Below are 18,474 nucleotides of genomic sequence, written 5' to 3' on the forward strand. Positions count from 1 at the left end.
AAGGTGATAGCCCTCAGGAACTGTGTCACCTCAGATGTGTACTTTTAGCCACATGTCACGTATTAACCAGAACCCTGAAGCCTCTTGTGTACACTGCTCTAATATTTGTATTAGTTTGATCTACACGGTCTTGCAGGGATGTTGACAAGAAATTGTAAAACAAAAAATTGAAACCAGGCCACATTTCTCCTTGTGGTGAAGCCACTTAGCCTTGCGCTGAAGGCGTAGAGACTCCCAACAAGAAAAAGATTCAACAAACACATCTCTTTCTGGCCTCGAGGCACGTGTCTCCTGAAACCACCCCCACCCTCAGTATTCTCTGGACAAGGGACACTCAAGTTCCACTCGTAGCCATACTTATGTATTTTGTACAGTTTACTTTCTGATAGCAGTCTCCACACAGTCTGTGGCTCATGCCTGTCTCCTGCTCGTTCTCCTTCTGCTCCTACTGTAGGAGTTATTGCATGTAACACACACGCATACACACTGTACCATCTGCAAGGCATTACAGTAAATTGCAGGAATAGAAAAATGAATTCACGCATGTCTCACAACTGAGTTTTACGTGTTCCGGAGAAATAAAGAAGGGCTAAGAAATAAATCTTACCCTGTTGTACTTTATCACATATGTGTGAGGCTCGTGGAATCAGTGCTCTGTCTATCTCTGTTTCTTCCCCTCATTTACTCATTCACTCTCTACCTAAATTAACATAAACCTCTGTGTCCAAACTGGAACACCAGCGCTGAGGTTATCCAGGTAACACTGAGGGTGAGTTATTTATCTTACTCATTCAGCTTGTGTGTGTTGGATGGTGAGAAGGACCAGCATCTCCAGAGCTCAGGTACTCCAGAACTTGCTTCCAGTCTGGCGACTGGCTTGTTTGTTGCTTGAGTTTTGCAGCCAACTGCTGAGCGAACTTTCTCAAATTCAAAGTCAGCATGAACTGAATTTTGCCACAACTGGTTGCCACATTAAAATAAAAAAAATAGATAAGTAAATCCAGTGTTGCAGTGACAACTGCATAATGGAGTAATGACAGTGTTAACTCAGGGTAAACAAAAATGCAGTATTTATTTTTTAAGCACTATAATCAGTAAACACAAGACATCCATTTAAAAAACAGGTCAAACACTGAATAATCTGCCTAAATATAATTTCATCATCATCATGACAAGATGAAATGAATTTGTCAGCAAAAATCAATGTTGGGTCTACTACTCCAAGTATCAGTTAAAATTTAACTGGCTTTCTTAAAATCGATTCATATTTTGTAAATTCAAATAAAAGTTTTACAGACTTTAATCTCTAGCTCTAATCATGCATAACTTATATTACAAGCTAGGACACAGATTGATTCAAAACATGGTTGACTAGTCACAAAGTCTGCAAAAATCTGAACTTTTCTGACTATATTAAACGTTCTATTACATTTTCTGTAAATGTTTTCTCCCCATGTAATGGTTTAAATGCTGTTACAAAGCCTTCTCCACAGTAGATATTAAACAAATTTATTATTTGATCATTTTATTCAATAATTTTGCATGAAAACAGTCAAATTTAAAATCTATTTATCAGAATCAGTCTTCAAAACCCACAATGTGTACTTTCTGTGTAATTATAGAATATAAACTCCCCATAAAGCTGTTAAAACCCCGATTCCCAGACACAATACTGAGGACATGACCTGGGTGTCCTCAGTGATATTAGACCTTGCTCTAATACATTTGTAAGCCACCAAAAATAAGGGCTCCCTGAGTATGTGTCTACATTTCTGTTTACAATTTATTTTAACTTCAACTTATAATATTTGAGACTTTTAAATGAAAGAATAGATTTTTCTCCTGACCCATTTAGAGTACATTCTCAGCCAAATATATAACCCAACAAAACAAGTTATTTAAATTATCACAGATGCGGTGACAACAACAGATGTCATCTCAGCTCAACCAACACAGCAGTCTATTCATGTGCATTGAACTGACAGCGCTTTATTCAGCTATCCAACATAACACAATGTATAGTGTTACACCCCTACTCATCAAGTTTGATGTCCCGACCACTCTGTGGACATCTGCAGTGAAATTACCAGAACAGGAAAGCCTTATTGTAGTCTGTTCTGCATATTTGTGCATTACAGCACCGTCGCAGGCGCTTGTTCAGTGGTGTAAAGTACAGTCTAGTGGCTGTAACAGCATTACTGCATGTGCCGTCAGCACGTTGGACTCCTAATCACTCTGGCTCAGTAAAAGATGGCGAGCCGACATACAGCCCGCTCCATAACACTGCCCAGGGGAACCAGTAAAACACTGGTTTGCTGCTGAGCCAACCGCAGCCTGCTAACGGTTTAAAGCTAGGGGCACTTAGTCACATAGCACCATGCTATTGCTTTTTTGGGGGGGAGGTGACAGGGATTTTGTCTTATTGGCAGTTTTCCTAGAATTACCTTTTCCACACTCTACCACTTAACTTGTACTCTCACATTTTCTCTTGTTCTTTCAGATTTTATTTCATTCACTCTTGTGCAAGTATGTTGTTTGCGTGCGCAAACTCATGCTGAAGTATTTCGTCAACCAGCAGGCTTTCATCACTTTCTCCACCCTAGTTAGGCCCTTATCCCTTTTGTTTTTGGCTGCTTCACTTTCTCTCACATCTGTTTCATCATTTCTGACTTCATGAGTCATTTTCTTGTCTCCATGATATATGGTAATTTTTATACTGTGGCTCAACTTTATTTCAAGGTCAGCTTTGCCTAACATTTATGGATCTTGTATGCATCACTGTAGATGTTAAGTGACATCTACAGAGGTACGCTTAAAAAAAAAAAACAAGTCAAAGATGCATAACACTAGTGTGATTGTCAAATGACAATGATTGTGAAGATCACACAGGGATAGAAACAGAATCAGAAATACTTTTTTGATCCCCGTGGGGAAACTCTTTTGTTACAGCAGCTCACTATCACGTCAGTGCACACAGGAATAGAAGAACTAACTAACACTTGTATTTCCTATTGACAAAAGCATTGATGGATTTGGTGTCAGTCCAGCTTATCAGAGAGGTTAAACTGACTCTAAACAGACTAAACTGACTTTGTCATTCGTCATAAATTTTTCTATTAAGTGTGCTTTGTTTGGAAAAAGTTATCCTTAACAAAGTGGCTTTTTATATTTTTATATCACCAATTCTATTCTGTATCACATCAGAGTCAGAGGGTTTTCATTGACAATGACATGACAATGTGTTCTTGTTTGATTTTAGGATAGGTTTGTTTTGGATGTACGTTAGTTCATTTCCTACTTTTTTTCTCTTGATTTTTGTGTTCTTAATCATTTTGTAAACATCAATTGTATATTTAGTCTATGCTTGCTGTATTGTGCAGTATATGGCAAATATGTTGTTATACAGTGAATACAGTCTGTGCTTTAGTGTTGTCCTTGACGCTATGACCTATCACCACAATACCTTCTTGCCAAGGAGACGCCCAGTCATGGAACAAATGCAGACCACCGTGAAGACACAACTATATTCATACCACACAGTCATACCCTCCATGATCACGTCTGTAGAGCTATGCAGGAACACAAGCATGTGTCTTGGTTTGAGGTGTATTGTGTTTTGTTGTTCACAACATGTCTGTGGGTTTTTACTTTTTGAATAGTAGGAGCTGGTGAGTCCCTGCAGGAGAGATAGGAAGAGAGTCAGAGACAATGAGAGCAAGTTTAGGACAATAGTTCACCACAAAATGACATTTCACTTATTAACTTACTCCCCACATTGTCAGTTGAAACAACAAACATGCCTTCTTTTGAGAAATTAAAGTTAGCAGGGTAATTTTTTTACAGCTCCAAAAACAGTGTCCATCCAATTTCTCAAAACAGCTTGTGCAGCACATTTTGTAGCCACTTTTTACCTAAAATATTTGTCACAGTGTGCTAATTCTTCCTCAATGACAAAGCTGTGGTCCGGTGGACTGGAAGAAGACCAGTTTCTGCTGTGGGATGCAAAATAATTATTGCTCATTGAGCTCAATTGAGAAAGATAATTGACTTTAATAGTCATATTTTGTAATATTCAGCACATAGTACATTAAGTGAGCACAAACACATAGGAGGAGGGTGGAAGCGGTTTTGGGAATCATGCATTGCTTTCACACTGGGACAGCCTGGGAATGATCGTCCTGGATTATTGTCTGATGGACTCCCAACTCATCCCCAGCTAATTATTCTCCCAGCCTCTCTGTACTTTAGAGGCTGTGCTCTTGTATTCTTTGTTAGTGTTTAGTATATCTGCATATGTATTGGTATCTGTGTTCATGTGTGTTTTGTGCAGATGTATGCCACCCCCCTCTGTCCACAACTACATGTCTTCCTGTCACACGTAAATGTGCTCTGATGGTAGTATGTGTGGGCTGCCGTAATACACAACCGGGGCCCTCCTCGCGAGGCCCATGGCTGCCTTTCTTCAAAATGTCCGTGGGAAGAAGGGGTGTCGCACAGAAGAGAAGAAACCTGGGAAGGGAGAGGGAGAAGCTAGGAACATCCATGGTTAATTAGTGGCTGCTGTGGGAACCTGGACAGAGAAATATGGTCAATAGAGAGGGGAATAATGAGTGTACTCAAAGCAGAAGTTGTCACTGTTTGTGTGAGAACAAACACATAATGCACTGGATCAGATAAAAGTGAAATGTTGACTCTTCCCACCTGTCCACTCTTGCCAGCTTTACCCATTATAAGTCAATCTGTTCCTCATAAAGCTGTCTTCTGTAGAGGAACCTTTCGTGTATAACGCTATTAAAACAAATGCACGTTTTATTATCTGGTTTACGTACTGTTGTTCATCTTTGGTTAATTGGACGCAAAGTGGTTCATGGGGGAAAATGTGTCCCAAATTGAACTTCAGTTTTAGGGTGAAGAGGGCTTAGGGGTGCTCACCCAAAATATCATTTTGCCCTTTCTCACTATTTGTGTTAGACAAGCTGTGTTAATGAACCTTGCTTTTGGGGAACACAGACAGGATGTCATAATTAGAAAACTTTCTGGCTCCTGTTTGTCTCTTTGTTTATTGTTTTGTTTTTGTGCTTTTTATTATCATTGTGATTTAGGTTTTTTATTTTTGTCATTTCCCTATGGCCCTGTCATGGCATTTGGGCCTTATTGGAGCAAGATGAGAACTTCATGTGAGATAGTTATGTCAGTGAACAACATGAAAAGGCCCTCAACACAAAGACCTCAAGTACACTAAACTTTTAATGATTGCAGGAGTTTGTTTCACGCAGACGAGGACGAGTCAGTGAACACACAAGAGACCTAGAGAGGTCAGAGTCAGACCATAGTTCACTTTGAGGTTTACTAGTCTGTTGACTCTGCACACACTGGCACTTCTCATTAAGGAGAGAGACGGAGACAGACAGCACAGCTGGGCCATGCATGCCCTCAGAGCTGGACAAGCCATTAGTGTACATTTTATTGTTGAAAGATGAAAACAATCCTGGGTTTACCAACTTATATTATCGAGCTGATTGAGAACATCTTTCCCTTAGCAACTGTGTGATTTGTAATTTTCATAGTCATTTAGCCTTCAAAGCCTTTTAAACTAGACACATGTGGGTGCTGTGTCAGCTGTGGTATCCAGCATTTTTGGATAGAGCCGTTATGGCTGGTTTATTGGTTCTCTCTTTAGGTAAAAGTGTGGGATTTCTGCTTATCGTTGGGACTCTGATAACAGTGATAGAAGAGGAGAGAGTGCAGAAAAGGCCTAAAGGAGAAGGGGTGAAATCCAAGGGGAAGAGGTTGGGTTAAGGGGGCGTGTGGATGACCTCCCATCCCCTGGTTACTCAGGGGGTCATCCAGAAGTGGCATTTTCCCATGATCGTCATTAACCGAGGTGAGAGACAGTGAGATATCTTTTTTTTTTTTTTGCATATTTTCTTTCTTTCTTGTTTATCTCTTATTATTCTCCCAATCTTTTTTTTCTTTTTTTTGTTTGTTTTGTCTCTCTCTGCCTCTTTTTCAAAGTTTTACGGTAATGTTACAGGATGTTTGAGCTTCACTGTGCAGAATGACGTATGTCCGGAGTTTGACACTATAAGGCTGTTTTTGCATTCATCTGCAGAAGAATGAAAGTTTCTCTGTGCTCCCCTTAAATACGACTTTAAGACTTGCACGTATGAGTGATTTTGTGACATCACAACGAGTTTTGAAGCAAATCGTGGTTCAATATGCAACTGCTGCAAGTGTGATTGGAAACTTGATGCCTCCAGTGCACAAACACTGAGAATGGACTTTTCAGTGAAGTAGAAACATATGTACACATAAACATATATCCTGGATTTGTCAATGAGGGAGAGGGACTAGATGTAATTTTAAGAATTTAACAGTAAGTGAACTTTTTTTGTGGAGAACCCCTATCTGACACAAATTATTATCCAAAGCAGAATATTTTTATGTGTCTTAAAAATGTCTGGAGAGAATCTTTTAAAAAAAGCTGCAGCAGAGATCAATTGGTATTATGCATCAAGTTGTCAACTTGCAACAACCTAATCATCCCAGTCAGGCTGGAATGATACTTCTGCAAAGATACACATATCTCTGTAGACATTTTTAGAGAAGGGTGTTATGGTAGGTCTCAGAGGCTGGCAAATGCATGATTCAGATCTGTGCGTCAAGCAAGCTGATTGGTTGATCCAACTCTTGTCGGGAAGCAGGTTTGAAACATAAAAGAAAAAACACAATCCGTATAAGTATTTTAAAAAAGCCACACAAACATCTCTGAATGTCCCTGACGCACTATTTGCCTTTACTTATTAAAACCAACCCTCTCTTCTTCATCCCTCCTTTCTTCCTTCCCCGTTGTACTCCTTCCTTCATCCCTCTGGGTCTTACTCTCACCCTGCACTCTGGTATGTCAGGTATTGAGTAACAGCAGCATGCCTGTGGTTTAGTGCGGGAAGCAAAGTGACTGCAGCTTAGCTACAGTATGTTCACTATGACTGCACTGCTGTATTAGTATTAGTATTAGTATGCTGTATTATGACAGAAACTCTATCAGAGGGATGAGAGCAACTATGCGACACAGGTCGCGTCAGGTTAACCCGGTGCTTGCAGACGGGTCATTTATGTGATAAAATAGGTCAAGGCCTGTGTCTGTAAAGGCTGTGTCTAATATGTATAGTTTGCAAGCATCTTTTTGCACATATTTAGTTAACTTTTTCACTCATTGTATGTATGTTATTTCTATCATTGTCTCAATTTCTAACTTTTTTCCCATTTATTTCAAATTATTATAGAATTCATGCAGGTTTACTTGTTTTTCTGTGGACTTTGCTTTCAAAGAGTGCAGATGTAGCCTTTTTTATAAAATGTAAATTCATATATTTAAGTGCTTAATGGGACCACAGAGTGAAAATAAAGATTTCCACCCCTCTGACTCAAAGTAAGTCAATCCTTTTCAGTCCACTGGCAGACAGAAAGGTTTGGTCAGTCCCCCTGCTGCCTTATCAGCCAGTCAGTCATATGATGTGGTAGGAGCATGCCGCACCACAGCACAATGCAGAGATCATCCACAAAGAACCCCCCACCACCACCACCACCACCGCCATTAAACGTATTAAGAAAATGTATAAATCTCAGTTATACTGCATGCAAGGCCTTATTTCCTATACACACACAGTTCCACTACTCCTGTAGTCCCCTCCAGTCATACACACACACACACATACACACACACACAAGTATTGCAGGTATTTAATACTCTTTTACCGTAAATATTTTCTCTCCTTCTGTCTTATTTCCTGTCTATCATAGTACTAGGATAACTCTTTCAATATTGTATACAATATTTTTTATCCCACCTTCCCTTGTTGCCCATCGTGCAAGGTGTGTGGTCTAGCCTTGATGTATTGTTTCCTAACTGTGGTGGCGCTATTCCTGGAGTTATGCATTTAGGATTAATTTCTTCTCATTCTGTCTCTCTCTGTTGCATGTTCTTGTATGATGATACTGTGCCTCTGTTTAAAGCCCTTTTGGGTTTTGCCAGACAATCACTGAGTAATGTGGCTTTACAATGACCTGCCTAGTTAAATAAAGGAGGTTAAATAAAAACAAACACACAGGCGCACATGCACACAGATAACAAGCCTTCCTACAGCTGTGACACACAGCGCTGACAACTTGAAAAGATGGATGTGGAGGCCTTGACATCGAGCAGAGGTCAAATAGAAGTTAATTAAATGAAAAGAGCGCAATGGAGAGCGTCTTGTTTCTATTGTTATTGGTTTTAGAAGTGTACTAGCTATGACTGTTATTTTGGATTTTCTGGGGGGGGGTTTCATCTTGTGACCATTGTGTAATTCAATGCAACATGAGCACCACTTAGCTTTATCCTTCAGAGGAGTGCACGTCTGCTGTGTTAACAAATTGCTCAAAGCTGCCTCGTCATGCAGCGGTGGAACGGGCCGAGCCGAAGCTGGATGTGGGCTTGTAAACGTCTGGTCAGCACTGCTTTTTGTGAAGAGATGGTGGCTACATAGACAACACTAGAAGTGTGTGTTTCTGTGTGTTCATCCTTGCGTTTCCCTTTGTCAAATGCATAGTTTTCTACTTTCTTTTTGACCATAACCCCCTCTGTTTACTATGTAAAGTTTATACACTTGAAATGTTTGAGGGTTGTTGGCATTGTATAACTGGAATACTAAACGGTGCATTCGCGATGGTTACTCTGTATGGGTGGTCACAAAACATGGTTTCTCTCCATACAAAAATGTGGGTGTGGGAGGGGGTGCTGGAAAGAAGGGGCAGTAATGGGAGTTGATCTTGTCGTACCAGTTGCAGCTCATCAAGGCTATCAAGTCAAGGCTACGGTGTCCTCTGTAACAATCTCTTATTTTTGCTCTCTCTCTTTTTGGTCCAATAACTCTCCTAGATGTAGCATGATAGAGCTCAAAGCATTCTCTCTCTCTCTCTCTCTCTCTCTCTCTCTCTCTCTCTCTCTCTCTCTCTCTCTCTCTCTCTCTCTCTCTCTCTCTCTCTCTCTCTCTCACACGCGCATGAGGACACACATAGCTGTTGTGATTTACTACACGAATGTGATAGTGATCTTATCTCTTACTACTCTCTGTCTCGCTCAGTTTCTCTCTTTTTTTCTTCCTCCCGCAGTCTCTATTATAGTAAATCTGCTCTGTTCTGTGAGGTTTTTATTGCTTTTCACTGTACATATCCCTGCTCTGGTCATTAAAGCAGATGATTTAGTGTGGGTGTGTTGGACTCACAAACAGTAAAACGCAGACAGTCGTGTACAGTCGGTCCACCCAGGACAAAAGAGGAAAGGTGAGGCCAAAGCCTGGGGCCACAGTAAGGCTGAGGGTACGATGCTGAAATAATTTAGGGGTTGTTAGACCTACACCATGATGCAAGACTTTTTGGAATAGTGTCCAATTGATATCATGTAAAACTTTTCATGTTTTTACTTGAAGCGAATGACTTTTATCAGCCCTAAAAGTCATAACAAACCCTGTTATGTGATTTTTCTAAAGATAACAGTTGTCACTCTGAAACAATCCTTTTTTTGTATTTCCAAATGTTGGAGATACAAGATTTTCATCCAGCAGGAGTGGAATTTCTGCTTTTGAGATATGACAGAGATCAGTGGAGGGGATAAGGGTGATAAAGTGGCATTTTAGATGGACCAGAAAGACCAAGTATGGACACATAGCCACGTCTGGCAAGGTGTGTGGGTGTGTGTGTCACAGAGAGATGAGTCAGATTGCTTAGATCCAGAGACTCACAGGCTGGTAGACGGAGGGACTGATAAACTCTGTTAACTTACTCTGATAAAGCAGAACTGGGAGACACCACAGAGTCAAAACGTGCGAATGACAATCAATGAAAGGAGCTCTGTTGAACACCTCAAGAATGTTTTTGTAGTGCTAGTCGAGCAGGAGTGGAAAAAAGAAGGTCTGAAGAAGTTGTTTTAGGGTTTATATTTCTCTCTTTATTTTTCTCTTTCCCTCTCTCGAGTCGACCCTCTCACTCATTTACACACACACACTCAAACTTGAAGGAAAAACAAATATTAAACAGTAATGTTTTGTGTCTGTAAATTACTGGGTTTTATGGTTCTAGTATTTCCAATAATTCTGTCTTGGCTGTCCATGAAGGAAAGAGGAAAGTCACACACACACACACACACATACACACACTCAGTCATACACATTAAGGCAAGTATGGTCTGAAAATGGTTTGGATCATCCAATATGAGTTTTGGTATGAGGCCAAGCACTGCCATCACTCGAGGGAACTATGGCTCAAGCTCTGAGCAACATTTGCCAAACATATTCATCAATAATCGTCCAGATCATGTGATATGTCGATTCAGCTGTGGCGTCCTTGAAAAAGCATCGGCCGAGTTGTTGCTCTTTAGCAGCCGAGTGCCCATTTGAGACCGACCACGGTCTGTTTAGCTGGACAGGATTTTAACAGGGCAGTAAGTCATTCATCGAGCCTGTTATTGGTGGATTGTGTTTTTAAAGTAGACTTTATTGAGTGCTTCAGTGTGTGCAGGACGGATCAGCAACAGTTTGGACTTGTGGCTTTTCCACAGAAGGAAAAATAGACTAGAGTGCACCTAAGACTGACTTCATCTCCAATTTGTTCCCTATAACAAATGAATGCACAGTGTGGAGTGACTGACTCAGTGGAGCCAAGTCAAAGCTGAACTTCTGATCATTACGTTTAAGTTATGCCTCTGGTATGCAGAATAATTAATTACTGCGAAATGCATGATATCCACAGCTGATTTAGAGCATGTAATGTCTATTTTGTGGTTTATTCACTGAATTTAAGTGGATTTATACAGAGGTATTTTTAGGTCAGATGCTGATACAGATTATGTGCAATTCAAATTTCCAATAACCACTATATCTGTTGATATATGTCATATCATAAATGGTCTTTTCCATTAGTCTTGTTTTGGCTTTATTCATTCATCATTAGTTTGATCTTACTTTCAGATTAATTATCGGGATTTCCCACCTTGGCTTGATGTTATTTTGTGCAAAATACATGTATTCCTGTCTTTGCCATTAGAATTGGCTTGCATGTGAAAGAGAGATTTTAATGGGACTGTTAATGAAACACTTAACCTGAAGAGACAGAAATTTGTTAATGACAGGGGATAACCGAATGGAAAAGTTGACATGATTCTCTTCTCTAATTTTACTTGCAAACTAAGCAAAGTTTGCACTCAAGGCGAAAGTCACGCAAAATATATTTTTGGCAACTCTATGTTGCATTTAAAATGCAACTGTGACGAGAACTGGACTTTCCTCCACTGACCTTAACAGCAGAGAGGGTCTTCTCTCGTCTGAGGCAGTTGTAGCTGCTGATTAGTTCCCAGGCCCCGCCGACAGGTCATTTAATAGTCATCTAGCCCGGGCCCTTGATGCTGAACCCCAGGGTTAATGCGGAACGCATCTCTTCCTGAGGTCTGCAGCCACCAGCCCTTCAGAGACACACCTCATACATTACAGATGCAAACTTCAACATATGCTAATGAAATACACTTTCTGTTTCATTTCTGTGAGCAACTTCAAAGCTGTCTTCCTTTTATCATGTGCATTTTAAAAAATATTATGTTCTCCAGTAGTACTTTCACGCCCTTACCTCCCCTTCAGTCTGTATACCCCGACACCCTCATGCCCACCCACATCCTACAACAACCCCACCCCAACCCCATCCACCCTTCAATCCTCCCAGTCCACAGAGCAGCGCTGGACGTCAAGGGTCTTTATGACCGGTGACCTGGCTGCTTTATAGCTCAGACAGTCTGGACCAGTTTACCACGCATTTATAGGTCTTCCTGTGTGTTCGTGAGTGTGTGAGTAGACATGAGTTTGTGTGTGTAATTTTGAAGATGAGCTTCTAATGTCTCTCATTCATCCGGGATAAGTAGAACCATGTGTGTTTAATAGGTCTGTGTAATCATCTGTTTGAGCAGTTGAAGCCCTGGTTTTGTTTCTCGTTGTCTCCTCTTGTAAAAATAAAGATTGGGGTTTTTTATTTTTCATGTCAACATTATGCAAAACAGATGCACTGTCCATCATGTGGTCAGAAAGGACTGTGTGTTAAGTTGTCTTGAGATGTCTCTAAGTGTCTTTTATATTGTGAGGTTGTTTTTCTACACATACTTGGTATTTTGCAAAGATCTGATATGTGGCTGACGCCATAGGACTGTCTTGTTGCGCGTCCATTGTTTCTCCCTGCAGAGAGGGATTAACTGAGAGATGTACAGCACTGATTGTGGCTGTCTGCGTCAGCGTGAAGATGGAGCTGTACTGACTACAAGTTGGAATGGTAATGAACTGAAGTGTTTTTCTGTTTCTTGAGGACAGGAGGGAAAGTACTGCTGAAGCTGTTGTTGTGTGTCGTATGTGGAACTTTGAGTGTGTGTGGAGGAGTGTCAGAGGGGTCACTGCAGACCTGTTGACACGGGACTCAGTGAGTTTAATTAAATCCTGAGCATATGTGTATGCACATGCATGTGTGCCACTACGTGTGTGTGTGTGTGTGTGTGTGTGTGTGTGTGTGTGTGTGTGTGTGTGTGTGTGTGTGTGTGTGTGTGTGTGTGTCTGTGTGCCGGTTGTAAGGGGCCAGCGGACGGGGCCCGGTGAAGCGAGGAGAGAGGGTAGAGCAGCCGCTTGGCAGCCTATCTAAGAGCCACGTCACTGGGGCTCAGATGCGGCCACAGCTGGCCCCTCCACCAACAATCCTGGCTTTTCTTCCCCTCTCAGGAACGCAGCGCGTCAACTCTAATTCCCTTCTAATGAACTGGCTACTGAAGGTAGCTAGGCAGGCAGACCCAGCACATTTATTAAATACACACACACTGGCAACAAAACACACAGACTCAAACACAGTGGAGAAAGTATGTTACACTTAAGTACATTTCACTGCTCAGCAGGGTGACTGTGCAGCTTGACTTAAACACCTGCGGAGGATCCTTGAACTCATCATGGCTTAGAACTGCATTCAGTATCACCCCAAGCAGAGCTGTTTTTTAGCCTTTAAGACAATATAAGAACCTACCCTATCCCCAGTGTGTGCCTCCTATGTATTATCATTGCATTTACACCACAGAGCTAAGGATACGTTTCTCTGAAAGATGTTTAATAATACTTCCCGCTGTCTCGAAGATAATCCTCAAAGACTCTTCTAACCATAAAATATTCTGTCTGATTTACACTAAAAAACATTTTTAACACATTTAACACAAATTCATTTTCATTTAAGGCTAATGTAACTGCGATGCAGCATTCAACCATTGTGAGTTGAAGCCTTGAAGATTGAAGTTACCCTCTCTGTGACCCTGTGGTTTAGCTTCTGTGGTGCAGGCTTTGGAGTGCTGATGCTGCTAATAGAAACGTTTACACATTCAGACAGCACTAGTGCAGGGGTTTGATTGTTCTGTGATCTTGTGAGTTTACAAAGGTGACATAGTTCATCAGTTGTGATATATTGTTAATTTGCTTGCTTTTGGCACACTTTGAAGCATAACAATCCACCAAAAATGACCAAAGTTTGAAACGACTACCATTGCCAAACCATTTGTTTAATACATCTTCTGAAATATTCACTCACGTATCTGCTATGGAAAGGATTTCTCTTTTTTTATTTCACATATTTGCAGAACACTTGAAACCAACCAAGGATTTGCCATCCTGGAGACGGTTTTGCAGGTCCAGTGTTGTTCCGTTATGAATCCCATTTAATCACCGGTGGATTATTCCACATAAGTCCTTCCATTGTCGGGGTAATGTGAACACCCATAGGCCTGCAGCGTAAGTGTGCATAAAACGATTAGCTGTGTCTAACTCCCTTACACAAGAGTAATTACACTGAAACAAGAAGAGTATGTTCTGTCACAACAAACAATAAAGAAAGGAAGAGGGCAGGCTTATAATAAGAATAAATAGATTATCTGCTGGTCATATGAACTGTCATCGATAATGAAAAAGCATGTGCTTATATGGTCATACTCTTAAATGGGAGATACAGCTGTTTAGTTACAGCCAACTGTTCATCATACCACATATTTTTACTAATTAATTTTATACTACAATAGATCTGCCACATTATTAATCTGCCGCTAATTGTGTGTATGTGAGGGGGAGGGGTAAGGTCTAAAATGTTATTGAAAATGAGTAGATGGTTTTATAGTTGATTTACAGTTTCAATTTCTTGAGAGAAAAGAGCCGGTTTACACAGTTAACCTCATGCTCTTATATTGGTAATTTCCTTTTTCGCCATGGTAGCGGTCCAGACTGAATTATCTCAACAACTATTGGATGGATTGTCATGAAATTTTGTGCAGACATTCATGATCCCCAAAGGATGAATCGTAATGGTGTTAGTGAGCCTCTTTTTTCTCTATTGCCATTATGAGACACTTTTGGTTTGTACATGTCCCCCTCAGGATGAATTGTAACAACCTTATCTTTTCATCTAGCGCCATCAGGTTAGAATTTTTAATTGGTTAAAAATAATACTACTAATAATACTTTGATTTATGACCAAATACCTGCAAAACTAATGACATTCCCATCAGCCTCAGCTGTGCTTTGTGTTTAGTGCTACAGTAAGTAGCAAATGTCAGCATGCTAACATGCTAAACTAAGATGGTGATCATGGTAAACATTACACCTGCTAAACATAAGCATGTTAACATCATTGTGAGCATGTTAGCATGTTGACATTAGCCAAGTGTCCTCGTGACCCTGTGTGATAATCCATACATTATTTTATGGCCAAGGCGCCTCTAGTTTCAGTCTAAAACACTGAGTCGCTGATGGCCAGTGGGACAGCAGAGGCCGGCCGGGACAGCTGGACAAGCTGCAGGCCTGCAGTCTTAGGAGGCAGGAGGGCTGATAAAGTGGACTGTTCGAGTTCACAGTTCAGCAGACCCTTCACCCTCAGCGATACTGCTGCACCACTCACTCACTCCCACTGACTGGGATGACATAACCAGGGGACTGATAAAGAAGAGGGGAGGAGTGGATGATGGAGAGGAAAAGGATGCAATGAAAATAGAATGGTAGAACAGTAAATAAAGCTTCATTATGACCCTTATTTGACCATGAAGACTGGTTCCCAATACTGTGGAGAGTCGCCACTGCTAAGATTTATGATTTTAAATCTCTGACCTTCAGTTTGAGGTCAAGACGACTCAAAGTGGTTGTGATTTGTGATTTTTTTTTTTCTGCTGGAATCTGGTCAAATCTGAACGTGACTGTTCTTGTCCACGATTGTCAAGTCAATTTTATTTGTATGGCCCAAAATCACAAATTTGCCTTTGAGGGCTTTACAATGTGTACAACATACAACATCCTCTATAATTAGACCCTCAGTTCAGATGAAAAAAATACTTAAATGAGGGGGGGAAAGGGAGATACCCCAGGAACAGCTACAAAAGAAGGATCTGTCCTCCAGGCCGGACTAACATGCCATACTTGTCGTATATAGAGAAGACAGAAATAGCTTTATAACTTACAGGATAAAGCTGTTAATTGCAGACAACATGACAAAGTCATTTTTATAGATCTTTTCGTAGCTGGTTAGGATTTTGAAAGTCTTCTAGTGTGTTCCCATCCTAGAAGAGCGATAGAGTGATCCTATGTAAGCCTAAAATAAACTCTAAATTTGAGATGTAGACAACCAGCTGCTTTTTTGGGTTTCATATTCCCCAAACATCTCCTCTCTCTTTCTTCTCTACTTTCTGGCCAGTTCCTACCTGTCGACTGGAGCTTATTGTGCTCTCTAGTGTGTGTTTTTAGCAGTAAGACTGGCCTAGCTAAAGGCCATGATCTCATACGAAAGAGAAAGGTCCCTTTGACTGATACTGATCTGGTCATAGCTGCTACAGCTCAACCCCATAACCTTATACCTCTGCAGGCTACTTTCATTAGCTCCACCTGTATACTGTACATAATACACTACTGTGTGTGTCTGATGCTATCAGTGCATCTGGACGTGCCTATATGTGCTTACACAAGTGTACAGTGTGTGTGCATTTTTCATACTTTTACATATTTTGTCACACTTGTAAGCACATACATGCACATATTTTTTAATAATGCAGTATTTACCCCTGCACCTGAATGTGTTTCTGAGAGGATTTTGCATGTGTTTATGTGTATCTATAACTTGATTGCAGTGCTTACTCCTATTTTCCGATGAATGGACATTTTTTGCTCAGTTGAACTCCACCACAACCCTAGCTGCAGATGTCCATGCGCACTCAAACACGCACACATAGACACACACCAATCAAGCGTTTGTCTGTCATCTGCATATCCATTTGTCTGGCCCTCCCATTAGTCAGTAATTCCACTGATTTACACTATCTCTTACATTATCAAATGACAACACATTCTCATAATCATAATATACCTGGGCTGACTCAGACCCTTTCATACACACACAGATGCACATTAGAGTAGAGTAATATACCCATCATATCTGCTGGTGCTGAAGGCTGCTGTCATGGGCAGAAGGTCATTTTATGATGTGCGTTTGGGTCTGTGTGAGAGAGCGATGTGAGGCGATAGCAGACGAGGCGGGTTCTCTCTCCGCTCTCTGTTTTGTGTAAACTCTGATAGGAGCAGAGTGCCAGTGACAGACTGAAGCCAGGGGGAGCATCAGGAGGCTCATTGCAGAGTGTTGGAAAAGCTGGAAAGGTGTTGAGACGTTAGTAGGTGCAGATAGCCCTGAGAGTGTCGTTTTGTGAAGTAAAATCTTTCAAGGAGGAGTCTTCTTAGCTGTTGTTCATGTTAAACAGCTGATATTGTGGATGTCTTTTCCTCTTCCCACTCAGAAAATAACATATAACATTGTAAAAAAAAATATATTATTTGATGACTAATTAGCGTGTGTGGTTAAACCTGTCACACACACCTAACACTGAAAAGGGCTTGTGTCTGAATCAGTGTGTCAGGCTGGATTCGGTACACACACACTTCTATTTACAGCCTGTCCTCTAAGAGCATGAATGAGGCCTGTAATAGTTTTTACATTCATAATCAGCCCATGTGATCGAGATCTGCACAACAAGCCCGCTCACGCCCACAATTCACCCTGCATGACTGTAACTGCACGCTCTTATTAATGCATGTGCACGTACATCATGAAGCTGTATTTTTAGCACATGTATGTATGTGTGCTTGTGCATCTATGTGCGTAAATATGCACATGCATGCCTGTATGTGTTTTCCTGTGTGGGAATATGGGCTGGTGGTGAGGTGGAGCATTAAAGCGATAGTAAACAGAGGCCATTATCAGTGATAAAGCTCCGCTCCTATTATGTGGCTGTTTGACTGTTTTACTGTGAGAAAACCAGAGATAAGGCCACAGAGAAAGTGAAGACAATTTGGAGAAATTGTTGGGATTGGAGGCACAAAGGGATTGCCGGGTGCGAGGTGGCAGTGTTGTTGAATAGGAAAGGAAAGAATGAGTGTGGGAATGGAGGTGTTTAGGAACTCCCTGTGGACTGACTTCGACATGGGAACACAGACTTCCCTTAATTTCTTATTCTTCATTTTAGTGTCTGTCATTTTATAATATATATTTCTTTAGTGACCCTCGCTGGAAGGTTATAGTAGGCCTGGGATAGAGCGAGATAGAGAGGGATATTAGAGAGAAGAGGAGGTACAGGTCTGGGACAGGTCCATTTTGTTGATACATCAAATACAGATGGTAAGGATGAAATAACAATGGTGACCTGGAAGGTAGAGTAGGGGAAACGGGGAAAGAGGCCCCCTGATAATAAGTCAACTTTAACATGTGTTAAATACCTTAGTTGGAGTAAAACATTAGCATGTCATTCACAGTCACAGTATTCTCAGAGACAAACGCTCGATTTAAAAATAGTGTCCCTCAGCATGTACTCCAATAAGACAGAATGCTAACATCTGTCCCTGCTTTTAGACTATTCAAACACCAGTGTGCTCAGTGGACTAAAACAACTAATGGACTATAAGTAAATCACACTGCCAACTGTAACCTTTTGCCCTCCCTTGCATTATAAGACACACACTTCACACTCTTTGTGCAGTTTTTATATTTAAATTTTTATTACTACTTCCCTATCTCCTCACTTATTTGCGACTATTGTATTTCTGTCTCAATACACTTTATAGTTAGTATTTATGTTGGTGTATATAGTATTTAGTACTTTTTATTTTGTTTTTTTCATGCTTTAGTTTGTGTATAGTAGACATTTATAATGTATATAGTCTTCTAGTTTTTTAAAGTTACCCAACTGTACTATGCATCTGTTCTTGTACTTCAGTTTCCCTTTGTGAAATAAAGTTAATCTTAAGAATTACTCTAATGAAACTTTCCCAAAAAAATAAACAATAAGAGACCTTTTACCCACATATACAACATTATGTTTAATTTTTCAGACAATTTCCACTGACAGGCTAG

The 18,474-nt window shown here is 40.6% G+C and overlaps 1 protein-coding gene across 2 annotated transcripts in view; it reads left to right on the top strand.

Annotated features, from left to right (window-relative positions):
- Positions 1–18,474, top strand: part of coro7 (coronin 7) — a 111,115-nt gene that overhangs the window by 83,013 nt on the left and 9,628 nt on the right. The window lies entirely within an intron of this gene.

Source organism: Siniperca chuatsi, linkage group LG21 (genome assembly GCF_020085105.1).
Source record: "Siniperca chuatsi isolate FFG_IHB_CAS linkage group LG21, ASM2008510v1, whole genome shotgun sequence".
NCBI classification, from domain to species: domain Eukaryota; kingdom Metazoa; phylum Chordata; class Actinopteri; order Centrarchiformes; family Sinipercidae; genus Siniperca; species Siniperca chuatsi.